The sequence below is a fragment of the Homalodisca vitripennis genome, chromosome 8, assembly GCF_021130785.1.
Source record: "Homalodisca vitripennis isolate AUS2020 chromosome 8, UT_GWSS_2.1, whole genome shotgun sequence".
NCBI classification, from domain to species: Eukaryota; Metazoa; Arthropoda; class Insecta; order Hemiptera; family Cicadellidae; genus Homalodisca; species Homalodisca vitripennis.
Window position 1 is genome coordinate 28,617,071 of NC_060214.1, and position 18,706 is coordinate 28,635,776.

General features: G+C 34.2%; 1 long non-coding RNA gene across 1 annotated transcript; it reads right to left on the minus strand.

The window, feature by feature from the left end:
* Positions 1–354: 354 nt before the first annotated feature.
* Positions 355–15,941, minus strand: LOC124367456. The gene is made up of 2 exons (XR_006922902.1): positions 15,575–15,941; positions 355–591 (listed from the first exon to the last, which is right to left on the minus strand). It is a non-coding gene; the product is annotated as an uncharacterized LOC124367456 (long non-coding RNA).
* Positions 15,942–18,706: the final 2,765 nt, after the last annotated feature.

An 18,706-nucleotide genomic window follows, 5' to 3' on the forward strand; every position in this document is an offset into this window, starting at 1 on the left:
ACACTTAAATGGTTTCTCACCTGTGTGAGTTAACGTATGCATTTTTAAATTATGTGTCTTATTACATGCATAGCTGCACAGGGAACACTTAAATTGTTTCTCACCTGTGTGAGTAAACGTATGCATTTTTAAATCATGTTTCACATTACATGCATAGCTGCACAGAGAACAATTAAATGGTTTCTCCCCTGTGTGAGTTAGCATATGGCTTTTTAAACTATGTTTCCAATTACATGCATAGCTGCACAGGGAACACTTAAATGATTTCTCACCTGTGTGCATTACCATATGCCTTTTTAATTGTTCACGTTTGGTACATGTATAGCTGCACAGGGAACAATTAAAAGAGTTGTCATTTGTGGGAGTGGTCATAATTTAATTTGCAAATAGTTATACATACACACAGTTTTATAAGCACCAAAATGAGTTAATTGTGCCCTTTACTTTTACTTTTTACTTTACAATATGTTAAGTTTCCTTCCAAACTTGAGGTAGAAGTATTGCTGGAAACCATTGTACACTTCACCAGTGTTCATTGATAACAATGAACGTTTTGTGTATACAATTGTATATTTATTGTGGTGCATCTATCTGAAAACAAAAGTATTACAGATGAGAAATAGTAGTTTCAGTAAAATACTTTTACATATGAATATAATCAGGTTGGTAGCCTGTTAATTATTAAAAAACGTGAGTTCAATGCTTTCATTTTATACTACTAACAGTTATCAACAGCCATGCATTATTACTAGTTAAAGCATAAATACTGAGTTGATAATTACTTTGAAAAACTATTTTTGTATTTTTAAAAAGCTGACTACTTTAGGAAGTGATAAATCGTATTTTGTTGATGTACTTGTGTAATAATGTACACAAGTATGTAGTGCGTACTGTACCTCTCTGACCTGTGAGTTGTTTAAAACCAAATAAATAAACTTTGATATTATTGATTAATGAATAAATTACTATTAAAAAAGACTTGGAAGAATTAAATTACAAATATCTGCAAGAAGTGTCTACAATGATACCACCCACCAAAAAAACTGTGAGTACACAAAATAAATGTCTTAGTCTTGAAAGATGTTAAATATTATCTTGCTCTTTAAAAACATTACTCTCATAATTTACTTATTTACATACACTGATCAAAGTAAATCTGATATCGAACATTATACTTATATAATTATAGCTTTATACTCGTATTCGATCAATAATATACTGAAACACTATTGTCTGGGACGAATCGCTATCTGACGTAATAACTATACAACCTTTAAATCAAAACATAGTCGTATAGCCATTAAAATTTTCTTTAAATTGACGCAGAGCACCTAAATAAATTTTCTAATTAAATATTTCCCTTTACCTTGGCCTTTAATTTGATTCCACTTTACGCTGGAGATCATGAAAGCTATTAATCTTAAAGGTTGACTAAGAATATTGACCACAAAGTGAATGTTGTCCACGAACCCACCAAAAGCAACGCAAAACTAATTAGCTTTAAACAGAATCGAGATATCAATTAATAAAAAAGAAACTGTTTCACCGAAAGTGTTAGTCACGTCCAACTGCACTACTGGCCAAAATCATAAAAACAATGTGACAACTGAATTACTTTTATGATTTACTTTGAATATATTAATATTAAAGTGAACAGGACTTACAAACTAATTATTATAGGCAAAATTGGTAATTACAGACAATGTACATGGGAATTTGGTTTTGTGACAGAGATAGGTCAATGTGTCTAATGGATATCACCAAACTTATACCAGAAGTAGGAGTTTAACCTCTTCAGGAATGACTTCCTTTAAAAATTTCAAACTCTTGATACTTTCTTCATACACACACAGGCACGCACACACGCACGCACGCACGCACGCACGCACACACACAATGAAATTATTTCCTAGAATATATTTTTAATTGTATAGTAAAAAAATAAAATGTGCCCAAATAGACACAACAAAGCCCAGATTTCAAACTCCATTCTTTGTAATCAAGATCTATATTTTCCATTTGGTTCATTTTGGATATATTAATACTCAAATGTTTTTTGTGCTTTATTAATAAAATTAAGTTTTATAACATACTAATAAAAAGTAAAAAGAGCTGCCAGCCAACTAGTATAAATTGATTGCAACAATTTAAAATGAGAACTGTTTTGCAAAATTTTAATGTTATGCATATTATTTTAAAATGCAAACTAGCTCTAGACAAAAAAATACTTAAATGTTAAATTGTTTTAATACTCACAAACAGTATATCTTTATATATATATATATATATATATATATATACATAATTATAAAAATTTCCTTGTGTGATCTAAAAGCACAAAGTCATGGATTATCAATTGAATGTAATTCTTTTTCTAATTACTTCTTATTTAACAACACTCAAATGCTCATCAAAATAAAGTATAAAGCCTAAGAAAAAACCTCCAGACTTGTACATATATAAAAAATGCATCTAAAACATGTTAAAATTGAAGCATTACCCACTTCAGGGACAACAAAGCGGCTGACAAAATCAGCTGCTAAGCCAACTAAAATAACATATAATTGCTTCTGTTGATATTGTTAATTAATATGATTCATTATTATTATTATTTATTAATCAAAACATCACCTTTTCAATGGTGTGTTTAATTTTTCCTACCTTTATTAAAAAATACCCAAAAATTATTTTGTAAGCATTGCATCTAATTTTGGTTCAAAGGAAAACAGTACATGATGTAATTGTAACCAAATTTCTTGTATGAAACAACCAACACTCTCATTTGTCCAAGGAAGTGATGCTTGAAATAAAGCCAATAGATTTAGCAGATCACCTTCTGGAAAAATGGGTGAAAAGAGTCAGTCAATAATGCAATTAGTTCTGCTAAAGCAAAGTAATTCTTAGACTATGAATATTTGTACTAATGTGTTCATAATTACTGATATCTAACATCTTGATGAATACAATCTCATTAAATCATGACTTCCAACAAGTCATGTTTGTTTACGATATCATTTATCTTAGCTTCTATAACAGCTATTTTAACGACATTCATTTTTATAGTGTGTTTATGATGTGTATACTGATGATTAACACAGGAATATTAAAATATTTCGTTTCTTGGCTGCAGTATAATAAGTGACCACCACAGCAATCAATTAGGAATATTAAAATTGAAAAAGATTTTACCAATTGATATTCGTAAATAATAATTGTTAGATATTTTGAAAGTTAGCAAATAACAACATTGATAAAAAGCGGCCAACACGATATTCATGATTATCAAATTGATAGTCATGAGTAACATCCCCAACATAACTACTGAAATCAGATTACGTTAAAAGTATTTCAAATAACAATATAGCTTGGCTGTTTTTATCTTACAAAATAACGCATTTAAAGATGAATAAAAACACTATCTTGCCTTTATAAAACTTAAGTGACAAACAAAATAGTGCAAAGTTTAGTTACTTTTTACTATTTTAAAGCACAGACACGTCTTACAAGTTTAACTATTTTATTTTACATTCCGACACAAAAATCCATTTTTTACAGTTTGAGCAAAGGAATTAAAAAAGTAGATAAATATAGAAAATAGATTTTAAAAGGATCCCAAATACAAAAAATCTAACCATTAATTAACAATGCAGATGGAAATATGAACAATGAATAATTGACATAAATAAATTATTACAATAGAACAAACAATAAAATCAAAAATATGAATAAATAATTGTACATAGATCAGATAACACAAACAAAATTTACACATGTACATCACCATTGTACTTGGAGACATTCTTTACTCAAATACCTTACATGTTGTAGTGTATTTAGTGTGAGAAGTACTAAGTTGGTAGGTATCCCATAGTGATATTTAATGTCTGCACCAGTGATGTTGGCAGTATGTATTGTCAGGCGATGTAACATACGATGTGGTCTAAAAGAATAAAGAATGCTCATAGGCTGCTCTCCTGTGGACGTCACATCACGCCACTAACCCTACAACCAACGGTCCAAGCTGGCCAGCCAGCAGTCCACCCGGAGTCCACCACCAGACACCGTCATGTAACCTCCGCGTCCCGTCCGTTCCTTTACGAGCGGTCCTTAGAGCAATGTTACTCTAAATGTGTAGTTTAATTATTCTTCCCGACCCATAGAGAGTACAGTGTCGACCCGCATACATTACAGTGGCGACGAGGAAAAACAACTGCAACAGTGGAACGTCGCTTACAGTGGCGACGAGGAAAACAACTGCAACAGTGGAACGTCGCTTACAGTGGCGACGAGGAAAACAACTGCAACAGTGAATTACAGTGATTTAGTGCGGAAGGGCAACAAGCGTAATGAACACGTGCAAATAACAACGAATGTGCAGGGACATTCGGGACATTGAAACAGTGAATTACAGTGATATAGTGCGGAAGGGCAACTATCGTAATGAACACGTGCAAATAACCGCGAATGTGCAAGGACATTCCGGACATTCCAACGGTCGGGAGTAGTAAGGTACGCCGATCGATATAAACTATTCTTGGGGTAAGCAGCGCACAAGCTGATTTTAATCGTTGCAATTAATGCCGTTAGACGATTATTTTTTACCGGGGACATTTTAAACAGTTATTACGGAGTGTACAAGAAAACAAAATGGCAACTATCGGGTCTATGGGTTATTTTGATAGTGCGGAAGAATCGTGGCAGTCTTATATAGAGAGATTTGAGTTTTTTATTGATTGTAATGATATCGATAATTCAAAGAAACTAAGCACTTTGTTGACAGTTATGGGTGTAAGGACCTATACGTTACTGAAAGACTTAATTACACCAGACAAACCGTCTGACAAGTCGTACAAGGAAATTGTGGACATATAGCGAATCATCTGCATCCCAAGCCTTCTCTTTTATCACGGAAAGATTTAAATTTAGTAGGCGGAATCAATTGGAATCATGAAACGGTTAGCGATTATATTGTGCATTTAAAAACAGTTATCTAAGTATTGTGAATTTGGTGATAAATTGCCAGACTACTTAAGGGACAGATTAGTCGCGGGTCTGCGAGACCAACAGATACAGAAAAGACTTCTCGGGGAGGAGAACCTCACTTATGAAAAAGCCGTGCAACTAGCTACTGCAATGGAATTTGCTGAGAAGGGGGCGGCCCAGATGACAACTGCAGGAGGACGTATTCACCGGATGCAGAGCAGCGGGTCCGATACCGAAAAGGACACAGGCGGCGAGCATCGCAGCGAGACGGTCATCGGACGGCGGGAAGGCGCTGGGAGACATCACCTGCTATTGTTGCGGCAAGCGAGGATCACACACAGCATCGCAATGTCGGTTTCGTGAGTACACGTGTAATCATTGTAAAAGAAGGGACACCTTGAAAGAGTTTGTAGATCGAAAAATTATGTTAACAAACCTAATGAGAACAAACCAAATGTTTTTACAAATAGGTCTAAGGAGCCTTCAGCTAAAGGGAAACAGTTTTACAGCAATAAAAAGCAATATGTTTATAAAGGTAGGCAGCACTATGTAGAGGAAAGTAAAAAAGAATCAGCAGAGTCCGGTTCAGATAATCACGGGAAAACATAAAGACAATGACGATGTGTATGACATTTCCAATCTATTTACGGTTAAAGAAATAGAAACTAAGATTAATAAAATTGAGCCAATAACGGTACAGTTATTTAGTGGAAAGTAAGGAAATTGTATTTGAAGTCGATAGTGGAGCTTGTGTTTCAGTTATGTCAGAAAAAAGATTGTAAGACTAAGTTAGGAAATATAAACATGTATCCAACTAGCTTAGTATTAAGTTCATATACACATGAAAAGATCAGGCCTTTAGGTAAGGTTATGGTCAATGTACAACATAGAGGTAAAGAGAAACAATTAGCTTTATACATCGTAGCTAATGGGGCTAATCCCTTGTTAGGGCGGGCGTGATTTGGATGCAAGCATTAGATTTAACAGTTAGAGTGCCTAGTAATGTAAACAATGTACAGTCAGCTGATCGCACGAGCATGGTGGGGGTTGTGCCAAACTGCAGGCGGCAGCGCGGCAGACGCATGCACGCCTGTCAGTGGAAGCCACAACACACTTGTAGAGGTAAACAAACAAACATCTGTCAATCCGTCTGTTGTCAACAACAACAAACAAGTAGAATTACTGTACAATGAGTTTCCAAATGTATTTACGGATAAGTTGGGATGTTTCAAGGGTGCACCAGTTTAAATTAAAGTTAAAAGAAAAATGTAGTACCAAAATACTTTAAACCTAGGACGTTACCTTTTACACTTAAAGAAAAAGTAGAGCCGAGCTGACTAGACTAGAAACAAGAGAACGTTATTTCACCAGTAGATACCAGTGAATGGGGGGACTCCCATTGTACCAATTATTAAGGCTAATGGGAAAATAAGAATTTGTGGGGATTATAAAATAACTGTAAATCCTTTCTTGGAGGTAGACCGACACCCGTTACCGAAAATTGAAGAAATATTTGCCAGCCTACAAAACGGAGAAAAATTCTCTAAAATAGATTTATCTTCAGCTTATCAGCAGCTTAAACTAGATGTAGATAGTCAAACGTATTGTACAATTAGCACACACAAAGGATTGTATGCTTACAATCGCCTATGTTTTGGTATCAGTTCAGCACCGGGAATATTCCAGAGAATAATAGAACGAACATTACAAGGTATCCCGGGGGTAACTGTATTTTTAGATGACATTCTAGTAACAGGTAAAAACAATGAGGAACACATGCATAGACTTAGACTAGTGTGTCAAAGACTTGAAGACAATGGGTTCACAGTGAGCAAGAACAAATGTAAATTTTTCTGTGACAGTTTAGAATATTTAGGTTTTGTTATCAGTAAACAAGGGTTGCATACCGCACCTAGTAAGGTTGAAGCAATTGTCAAGGCACCTGAACCTCAAAATGTGACACAGCTTAAAAGCCTTCCTTGGTCTTGTTAATTACTATTCACGTTTCATTCCTAGGATATCCACTATTTTAACCCCAATGTATCAGTTGTTAAGAAAGGATACCGATTTTGTATTTAATTTAGCATGTAAGAAGGCACTACAAGAGATTAAGCAAAAGTTTTAATCTCTGCTGAAGTTTTTAGCGCATTATGATCCTGCATTACCACTAGTGGTAGCCAGTGATGCTAGTCCATATGGCATTGCATCAGTTTTGAGTCAGATTCAATACGACGGTACAGAAAGACCTATATCATTCGCAAGTAGAGTGTTAAATAGCGCTGAGAAAAAACTATTCACAAATAGATAAGGAAGCATTAAGCATTGTATTTGGTGTTAAGAAATTTAGTCAATATTTATATGGTACACAGTTTTTGTTAAAGACTGATCATAAGCCTTTAGTGGCTATTTTTGGACCAAAGAAAGGGTTACCTGCTTTCGCAGCCAGTAGGTTACAACGATACGCTTTGTTTTTAAGTGGTTTCCAATATGAGATTGTGTATGTTAAGTCCCAAAACCATGGCAATGCCGATGGTTTATCTAGATTACCTGTAAATAGTGAGATTAAAGATGAAATCTCGGATGATGACCTTAATATAATGTCATAGGTACCTATTTGCAGTGTTTAGCTGAAAATGACATACCATTAAAGCTATGTAGACATAAAAAGAGAATCAATGGTAGATAGTGAAATCAAAAAGGTAATATCCTATGTAGAATTAGGTTGGCCTATTGTAACTGAACCAGATCTAAAGCCATTTGAAATTAGACAGTCGGAATTAACCTTGGAGCAAGGAATCCTAATGTGGGGTACAGGGTGGTAATACCTAAAAAGGTTCAGAATAAACATTCTGAACGAATTGCATACTTCACACATAGGGTATTGTTCGCATGAAGGCATTAGCCCGTGCATATGTATGGTGGCCTAATATCGACCGGGACATAGAACAACTAGCTAACAGCTGTGGCAGCCTGTTTGGAGGAACGAGCAAAACCGCCCAAGGCTTTCCTGCATCATTGGAATGTTCCGGAACGAGTTTGGTCTCGAATTCATATTGATTTTTTTGGACCTTTTCAGTCCAAGTTATTTTTGGTGGTAAAAGATGCGTACTCTAAGTGGCCAGAGGTGTTGCCCGTTACTTCAACGGCAGCTGTTCACACGATTGTGAAATTAAGGGAATTATTTAGTAGGTTATGGTATTGTAGACCACATAGTGTCCGACAACGGACCACCTTTTACCAGTCAAGAGTTTAAAGAATTTTTGATGTCAAATGGTATCAAACACACGTTTTCACCACCATACCACCCAGAAACCAATGGTTTGGCAGAACGGTCAGTCAGAACTATTAAAAATAAATTGAAAACAGCTCTTCATAATTCCAAGGATTTAGAATTAGCTTTGAGTAACTTCCTGTTCACTTATAGAAATACAGTGCATTCTACTACCAATCTATCGCCAGCTCAATTAATGTTGGGCAGATCGCTAAAGTCTAGGTTAGATTTAATTCGCCCAAATGTTAAAGCAATAATGTCAGATAATCAAGAAAAACAACGATTGTACTATAGGGGTAGTAAAACTAGACAGTTAGCTATTGGACAACCAATCATAGCCAGAGATTACAGAGGTAGAAATAAGTGGATACCAGGTGTGGTAGTTTTCACGATTAGGACCAGTCACGTATTTAGTTGAACTGAATACGGGCATGAGGTGGAAACGACATATCGACCAGTTGGTAGGTTTACAGTGTAGTCCGGAAATGTCTGAGTTGACAACAATGCCTAGACTCCCAGACGCAAGCGTGGCAACAGAGCACACGCAGGAAACGATCGATATACAGTCGCGGGACAGAGCGAGCGCAAGGGTCGCCAGTACTTTTAGCAACGACCTTGCCCCCCCTCTCCGCAAAACCATAACAATAACAGAAACGCTCAGGGGCAAAGCCCCAGCCCACGTACAAATGTAAACAATAACAGTTCCAGCGTTTCACCCAAACAAATGACACCTGTTAGACGATACCCACTAAGGGATCGTAAACCTTTAGTCAAAATGGACTTTGTAAATACAACCCAATTGTGACTTGTATATAATTAATATTGTTTAAGCATTATTATTATCGATTTGTTAATTGTGTTCATTCAATGTGTTATTAATTGCTATATTCTGATTTATTGGTTTTGATTGAAGTGTTTGTGATTTGTGTTAAATGATTATATTGAGTTTGTATTTTGTTCTCTATAATCCATACTTACAAAAATAAAAGAGTATAATGTCAAATTTTTCTTATTCATTGTAATTGATTTAAAAATTGGAGAATTGTAAAACAAATTGTAATTGATAAATTTCTAAAATTGTAGGGGACTTTATGTATTTAAGGGGGAGGATTGTAGTGTATTTAGTGTGAGAAGTACTAAGTTGGTTAGGTATCCATAGTGATATTTAATGTCTGCACCAGTGATGTTGGCAGTATGTATTGTCAGGCGATGTAACATACGATGTGGTCTAAAAGAATAAAGAATGCTCATAGGCTGCTCTCCTGTGACGTCACATCACGCCACTACCCTACAACCAACGGTCCAAGCTGGCCAGCCAGCAGTCCACCCGGAGTCCACCACCAGACACCGTCATGTAACCTCCGCGTCCCCGTCCGTTCCTTTACGAGCGGTCCTAGAGCAATGTTACTCTAATGTGTAGTTTTTAATTATTCTTCCCGACCCATAGAGAGTACAGTGTCGACCCGCATACATTACACATGTGATTTTACTTCGTTTGAATTAATTTTGGACAATAATGTCAAACCAAATTATGTTATAGACTTTTAACATTGTAATAAACAATATAATTATTCGTCAAATAAAAACAGATGGGAACTATTAATTATGATTATCTATAGATTAAATGTTTGTAGCCTATATTTGATATTTCTAATTGAAGTGATTCTGGAGGTGGCTGCTTATCCTAATCATGTATTTCGATACCTCAGTTGTTGTAGTGACCACTTATTATACTGCTATCCACTTCTTAGGCTTTTAAACAAAGATTATAGCATTTAATTTAACCCTTAGAACGCCGATATAAATTTAGTATTATTTTAGATTTATTCATAAAAATGGAGTACGGTATTTCAATAAAAACAAATTCAGGTTACAAATAAAATAATTAATCAGTATCGATGGATTAGATCGCTGGTTATGATTGAGTAATATCGTTTGCCAATTTCGATATTAAAAACCGGGTCCACTTATCGTACCCTACCCGAGTAATCAAATACATGTGATGAAAAATATGAAAACTATGTACAAGGATAAGAAAACAAATAAAGTGTGATATGTTGATCTTAATTAGTTTATAAGTTCTAATGATAGATTTAGCAGTTGTATGGTAAACTTCAAAACACAAATCGGTGTAAACACAAAGCCATGGTGTAAACACAACAGAAAAGAAACAATAAAAACTTGATTATAATACCTAAAACATGGTATAATAATACATTTTTAGAACTATTTGTATAAGGAATGCCAATGCAAGAACACTTCCCAAAGGCACAATGCGTGCTCCACTGACAGTCGAAAATGGAGGATAGTATCTTCATCGGCGTACAGATTGGGAGTGGGAGAACACCTGCCAGGAACAAAACAATTTATTGTTTATCTACCAGCTGACAGCTGCAACTGAATTATTTGGTCAAGCCAGTACATTACTTAGTATTTTGGCTTATATATTGAGCTTATAAACTTCAAAAACAGTTATAAAATATATTTTTATTGATCGGCGGATTATTCCGTCTTTGGCGTTGTAAGACCTAACAACATCGCGGATTATTCTGTCTACGGCGTGCTAAGGGTTAATTTCATATTAGTGGTAATAAATAATCAATAAGTATATAATCTATAAGTAAAAAATTGAAAGAGTACAATAAGCGGACCCGGTTTTTATATCGATTAGTACAATTGATATTCATTTATCGAATAGGCTACGTGTTTTATATCATACCAACATATCTGTAATCATAATAACAATCTTAATTTAAATTTAAATAATTAATATAATGCTCATAGTGATAATCTTATAAATGAGATCTAACGATCAAACAAACGATTAGAACTGGAAGTAAGAAAAAATTAAATAAATAATAATTAAATTATAACAACATAACGAACAATTATAACGGATAATACGAAATATGCGTGATTATTTATGTGTTGTCTCCAGTGTAGCAATGATTGTTGAAGAATCTTCTCCATAAAACCGTACTTCTCTTCTGTACAAATACTCACAGAGATGATCTGCAAGCAGTTCGGTTGATATGCCACTTTTAAAACCATTTTGCAGTCCTCCACGAGCTTTCCACTGTCTGTTATTAATTATAAATTGAAATATATTTACTATTTGAAAAAGTGTGTATAGCTTATACAAGTTATTGTTCAAAAATCAGTATCAGTTGGTTATATCGAAAGTTATAATAAAGTAATGTCGTTTGCCAATATCGATATAAAAACCGGGTCCTATTATCGTACCCTACCCAAAAATATATATATATCCCTACATTAAACAGTAATTCCACATCTCCGCTACAGTATAATAAGCGGCCACCAACACGATCAGATATGTCATTATAAACAAACAGGTGTTAAAACATTTGTTGTATTATTGTTTTATGAGTTTGAAAGCAAATATTTGTTTTTTTATTCTACGCAACATTTGCAGTGTGAAACTGGCCATAGATTCCATCCATAAAAAGAACTAATCCGCTGACTTGAATCCTAACCTGGTTCATGAACTACTCCAGACCTAGTTCCTGAACTACAACTAACCTAGTTCCTGAACCAGTTCAATCAGTTCAGGATTAAATTATATTATTAAAATTAAATTTTATAATTAAAAAAAAGAACAAATACATAAATATCTATAGGTTATACTTAATACATTACTTTGAATACATGGTCTACTGTATTAGATTACTACCCTCATTTTAGAACTCTCCTATTTTTGGACAAATACCAATCTATAAATGGCCATATCTCAAAAACGTACAAGCCAATTATGATAAAACTTTCTATACACATTCACTACATGGTCTACTATACTAAAATACAAGCCTCATTCTTAGGCCACGCCTATTTCCGGAGCTACATCGATTTTACAGCCCAAGTGCTGACAAAAACCAATCTATGGACAGCCATATCTCAAAAACGTAAGAGCCAATTTTGAGAAAACTCTCTGTACACATTCACTACATGGTCTACTATACTAAAATACAAGCCTCATTCTTAGGCCACGCCTATTTCCGGAGCTACATCGATTTTACAGGCCAAGTGTTGACTAAAACCAATCTATGGATAGCTATATCTCAAAAGCGTACGAGCCAATTTTGATAAAACTTTCTATACACATTCACTACATGGTCTACTATACTAAAATACAAGCCTCATTCTTAGGCCGTGGCTATTTCCGGAGCCACATCGATTTTACAGGCCTAGTGCTGACTAAAACCAATCTATGGATAGCTATATCTCAAAAACGTACGAGCCAATTTTGATAAAACTTTCTATACACATTCACTACATGGTCTGTCATTCATTACTGAAAATTTAACATTAGGCTTAAAGACTGCAGAAAAAAGGACATTTGATAGATTCATTACATTTTTTTGCGCATTTAACAGAACAAAACGTGGATAATGAAAACAAAGGAGATTTGTCCAGTATACTCATTCAGTACAACACGATGGATATAGCTGTGGCGCATTTGTTATGTATTTTATAGAGCAGTTAATGACCAACGATAGCATTTCTGTTCAATCTTTTCCTCCAAACCGCTATAGAGCTTACCTTTACAAGGAATTGTTGCTCCACTCGGAAAGCATGATAAATATATGCGTGCAATGTAAATTGGAATTTACTTCCATAATACCACATGATAAGGAAAGTGAAAGTGTTGAATGCTCTGCATGTTGAAGATAGTATCACATATTACGACCAGGTTGTTTGCCTGATGATGTACCAAAAGATAGTAATATTTTAAATAAATCAGATGTTAGAGTTTTCTGTGGCCTGTGTAGACAATACTGGAAAACTTACTTACAAAAATAATACATTGCTTGAAATTTGAAGGTTTTAGTTAGTACCAACTTTTAAAAGTTGCTTCTTAATAGCGTGAAATCATATGTGACCAATAATGTCAAGTTAGCGCCAACATGTAATGGCTGCTCCTTGATTGCATGAAATCATCTGTGACCAATAATATAAGTTAGCGCCAACATGTAATGGCAGCTCCTTGATTGCATGAAATCATCTGTGACCTATCATGTCAAGTTAGCGCCAACATTTAATGGCTGCTCCTTCATTGCATAAAATCATCTGTGACCAATAAAGTCAAGTTAGCGCCAACATGTAATGGCAGCTCCTTGATTGCATGAAATCATCTGTAACCAATAAAGTCAAGTTAGCGCCAACATGTAATGGCAGCTCCTTGATTGCATGAAATCATCTGTGACCAATAATGTCAAGTTAGCGCCAACATGTAGTGGTTGCTCCTTGAACCAAGAGTCAAATATTGTAGAAGGTGAGTACAAATACAAACAACACAGATGATGGGAGGTAAATTTGTTCGCGTCCGTGTAATGGTAAATATTCAGTAAAGCATCATTCATTGTACTTCAAAATAAAAAGTTTTACGTGTTTTACAATATCACTTTAAAGAAAGTAATTCTTAATCTCATTTCAATCATTGCATTTCTTTACCACTACACACGTGCCTCCTGGGTAATGCCAAATGAACAAAAAAATACATACAAGTTCTAAGATACCATATTCATATCCATAGATTGGTTTTTGTCAGCACATAGGCTGTCAATTAGGTGTGGCATTGAAAATAGGTGCGGCCTAAGAATGAGGCTTGTATTTTAGTATAGTAGACCATGTAGTGAATGTGTACAGAAAGTTTTATCAAAATTGGCTCCTACGTTTTTGAGATATAGCTATCCATAGATTGGTTTTTGTCAACACTTGGCCTGTAAAATCGATGTGGCTCCGGAAATAGGCGCGGCCTAAGAATGAGGCTTGTATTTTAGTATAGTAGACCATGTAGTGAATGTGTATAGAAAGTTTTATCAAAATTGGCTCATACGTTTTTGAGATATGGCCATCTATAGATTGGTATTTGTCCAAAAATAGGAGAGGTCTAAAATGAGGGTAGTAATATAATACAGTAGACCATGTATTCAAAGTAATGTATTAAGTATAATCTATATATATTTTTGTATTTGTTCTTTTTTTTAATTATAAAATTTAATTTTAATAATATAATTTAATCCTGAACTGATTGAACTGGTTCAGGAACTAGGTTAGTTGTAGTTCAGGAACTAGGTCAGGAGTAGTTCATGAACCAGGTTAGGATTCAAGTCAGCGGATTAGTTCTTTTTATGGATGGAATCTATGGCCAGATTCACACTGGCCAAAAGAATTACAAATAGCTATAAATTCCAAAAATAAAGATACGGCCCCAGGACCAGATGGCATAACATATAGCATGTTAAGACATAGGCTATGCCTTTAATAGCGTTAAAATATTTACTTAATATATACAATATGATTTGGAATGAACAATGTAACATCCCAGAGGTATGGAAAAAATTTAAAGTAATAGCCCTGTTAAAACCAAATAAAGAAAAACATTTATCCACTTCATACAGACCAATATCACTCATACCTTGCATGATGAAAATATTTAATACTATGGTAAAAAACAGACTAGAATGGTTAGTTGAAAAGCACAACATTATACCCAGTTTCCAATATGGGTTTAGAAAAAAACGAGGCTGTAGCGATTACATTCTTAACCTTATATGCGACATTAACATAGCTTTGTCACATAACGAAAATATAGTTGTAACATCGTTAGATATATCTAATGCCTATGACAAAGTTTATATACCAACATTATTAAACAAAATGAACAAAGTTGGGATTCCAAGAAGATTTGTGACGTACTGTCAGAAATGGCTGATGGATAGACAAATAGCCTACAGATGATTACGCCAAAAGCCAATTTTACAAGACAAACATGTAGGGGCTTACCCCAAGGAAGCGTGTTGAGTCCTCTATTATTTTCTATTTATGTAGCGGACATACAATGTACAATTGAAAGAAAGGTAAAGTGCTTACAATACGCAGATGATATTGTAATATATTCTTGCAGTAAGAATAATGATATATTACATGAAATAATGCAATGCACCCTAAATAACATGTGTACTAACTTTGAAAGAATTGGCCTTGAATTTAATGCTAGTAAAAGTAATACCATAATAATTTCCAGAAAAAGAAATAATGAATTGAGAACGCCTTTCCTTATTCACAACGAAAAAGTGCCCATTGTAGACAGTCTAAGGATACTAGGCATTATAGTGGATAAAGCTTTTACTTTTAAACCCCAAATTAACAATGTATTCAAACAGTGTTTAAAAGACCTAAATATAATTAAATCAATAACATGTGGTAGATACGGTGCACACCCAGATTTTGCCCTACAAATATACAAAAGTTTAATAAGGTCCAAACTAGACTACTGTTGTTTCATTTATGGTAACCTACCTTATAGTGAATTGAAAAAACTCAATTTTATACAAAATCAGGCTATGAGAATTTCATTGGGTACTTTTACATCTACACCAATTGTTGCACTAGAAATCGAATCCTCCCTCATGCCATTAAACTTAAGAAGACAAATGCTTACGGATAGACTTGTATACAAGATTGTCACAGAAAAAAACCATCCTATTTTCAACAGCATTAGTTATCTAAATCTACTCTGCACTCATTCACAATACTGGATACATAAGAAACAACCACTGTATATAAATTCTTACAACAATATAGAACAATATAACCCTAATATACACACTATGGACAACAACACAACATATTGGGATTTTGACTTGCCCTTATTTATGACAGACAACATAGTTTTTTTTTCTCTTTTTTGGCTTTGGGGTTACCATGAAGCTACGTAGTACATTTCCGGTAAAAAAAATTATTAAATATACTTTATAATATACGTAAATAATTTACGTTGTGGTTGCTGATCCAGAGTTTTTTTAAAAAGGTTATTAGTTTAACTTAATGGTATGCTATATTAATTATTTTGTTATATGTTAGTAGTAACATTTATGTACCTATTGTTCACAAAGTGTTGTTGCTATGATAGTTGATTTGGGAATTTTCTAAAGAAGGAATAAGCTCCAGGAATTAAAGGTATGGATTTTAGTTGTCTTCTCGCCTGGGGCCGATCAGGCATTCCTAACCCGAAAAGGTAGGCCTCGGAAGCTAGCACCCAGGAGAATGATACATTGATGTCTGCACAGTGTATATGCCTGTTTAGTGTTTCATAAGATAATATTAGCCACTTTAATGTAAGTGTTTATTTCCTCATAAACATGCATATCTGCAGATCTTAATAAACCTACTAAATTATAGGGATGACTACCGAATTTATGTTTAATATAAACGAAATTGTTCTCCCTGACATGGTTATGCATTGGACACTCTAAGATCAGGTGCTCCAAAGTTTCCTCAACACCCAACGTGCACTTAAGGCACAATGGTGTGAAATATAGTTTCATCCTATGAAGTATACTATTATTTCTAGCATGACCAAATCTTAGCCTACATATATTTACTATATTTTCTCTATTAAATTTAAACATTTTTAAACCAGGGCTGGCCTGGAGGTGTAGACACTATTTCTTTATACCATCTTCCTGTTGTGATAGAACTGAATACTTTCTTAAATTGGTCAAATGATGCACTACTAGTTAACTTCTTAAAATCTGTTAAAGGCAAAACAGTATTTTGTAAATCAACGCCATCAGTTATAGCCTCCCTAGCCAATTTGTCAACAAATTCATTGTGTGATATACCACAGTGTCCCGGCACCCAATGGATTATAACATTCTTGTTCTTATTCATTATCTCATGCAATACCGTAAGTGTAAACCAATCCCCGTTATTAAAAACGTGTTTCGCTTTTTCAAGTGCTTTTATGGTTGCCTGGGAGTCACTATAAATGATGGCTGTGTCAAAGGAGGAACTATTTAAGTATTCTACAGATTTTAATATTGCAATCAGTTCAGCAGTATAATTGGACACCCTATTGTTTAACTTATATTTACCACTGACATTTAACTCAGGTATATAGAAGGCAGCTCCTACGCCTTCTTTGGTCTTTGACCCATCCGTAAATATTTGTATACCGTTCTTGTTTTGAGGTTATGTGACATTCATTGAATGATTGTTTTAAAACATTCGTACTATTTTCTTTTTTGCTAATATTATTTCCTATCGTGTCAATACATTTTAGTTTTATATAACTGAGGGCTAGGGGTTTGTCAAAATCGTTTAAGTTTTTTAAATTTAGGTTGTTCTCAGAGTTAGGCCAAAAGCTATCAATCATATCTAAGGAATGAATATATGCTGGTAGTTTTTTATTTTTCCAATAAACCAGATTCGAGGTAAGCAATCTCAAATACACGAGTTTATACCAAGTTGGATGTGTTTTTTCTAAGCTTATTTTATATACCAATCTATCTGTTAACATTTGTCTCCTTATATTAAGTGGGGTAATATTGCACTCAGTTTGTAAGGCTATAATAGGGGTGCTTTTCATAGCTCTGATTGCAGTTCTAAGAGCTAAATTTTGAATCAGATCTAATTTTCTTAAATCTTTCTTATTTGCATTACTTAGGATAAAACTACAATAGTCTATTTTAGGTCTTATAAGGCCCTTATATATCTGTAAAGCCAAATCAGGATGGACACCTTTACTCCCACATGATATAGATTTAATAATATCAATGTCCTTTAAACATGACCTGCTTATATTTTCAATGTGAGATCTTAGTTTAAGTTTATTATCCAATGTAACTCCAAGTATTTTACATTGTTCAACTACAGGAATGACTCTACCATCCAGTTTAATCTCTATATGCCCTACATTTTTCTTTCTAGAAAAAATTATTACTTTACTTTTTTCACAGTTGAATTTTAAAGGTAGATTTTCAAATTCTTCTTCAAGCGAATCAAGAGCATTTTCAGCACTAATTTGAGTCTGAGTACAATTTTTGCTCATGGAGTATAAGAGAACATCATCCGCGTATTGTAATGACTTGGTTGGACTTGTAACAAAATTATTTATCTGTGCAATATAAATTGAAAATAGTATAGGACTAAGAACGCACCCTTGCGGTAAGCCTTTATAGGCATGACGTGTTATGTTGGAATTTGGATAATTTATAACTAGATTTCTGTCAGTTAACCATTGGTGACAATACTTAACCAACCTCTCAGAAATCCCAAAACCAATCATCTTGTTACATAGTACAGGGATAGATACATTGTCATATACACTGCTAATATCTGATGATACGGCAATCAAAGTTTCATTTAAAGATAGTGCAGTGTGGATTTCCGACAAAACCCATAGCATGTAATCATTACAACCCCTCCTCCTCCGAAACCCATACTGAGAATCTGGTATGATATTCATTTTTTCGGTGAACCACTCCAACCTATTTTTTATCATAGTATTCAAAATTTTAACCATGCATGAAATAAGCGATATAGGCCTATAAGAGGATTCCACATGTTTGTCTTTTAAGGGTTTCAACAAACCAATAATTCTAATTTGTTTCCATTTTGCTGGGATTGGTATATGATTATTCCATATAT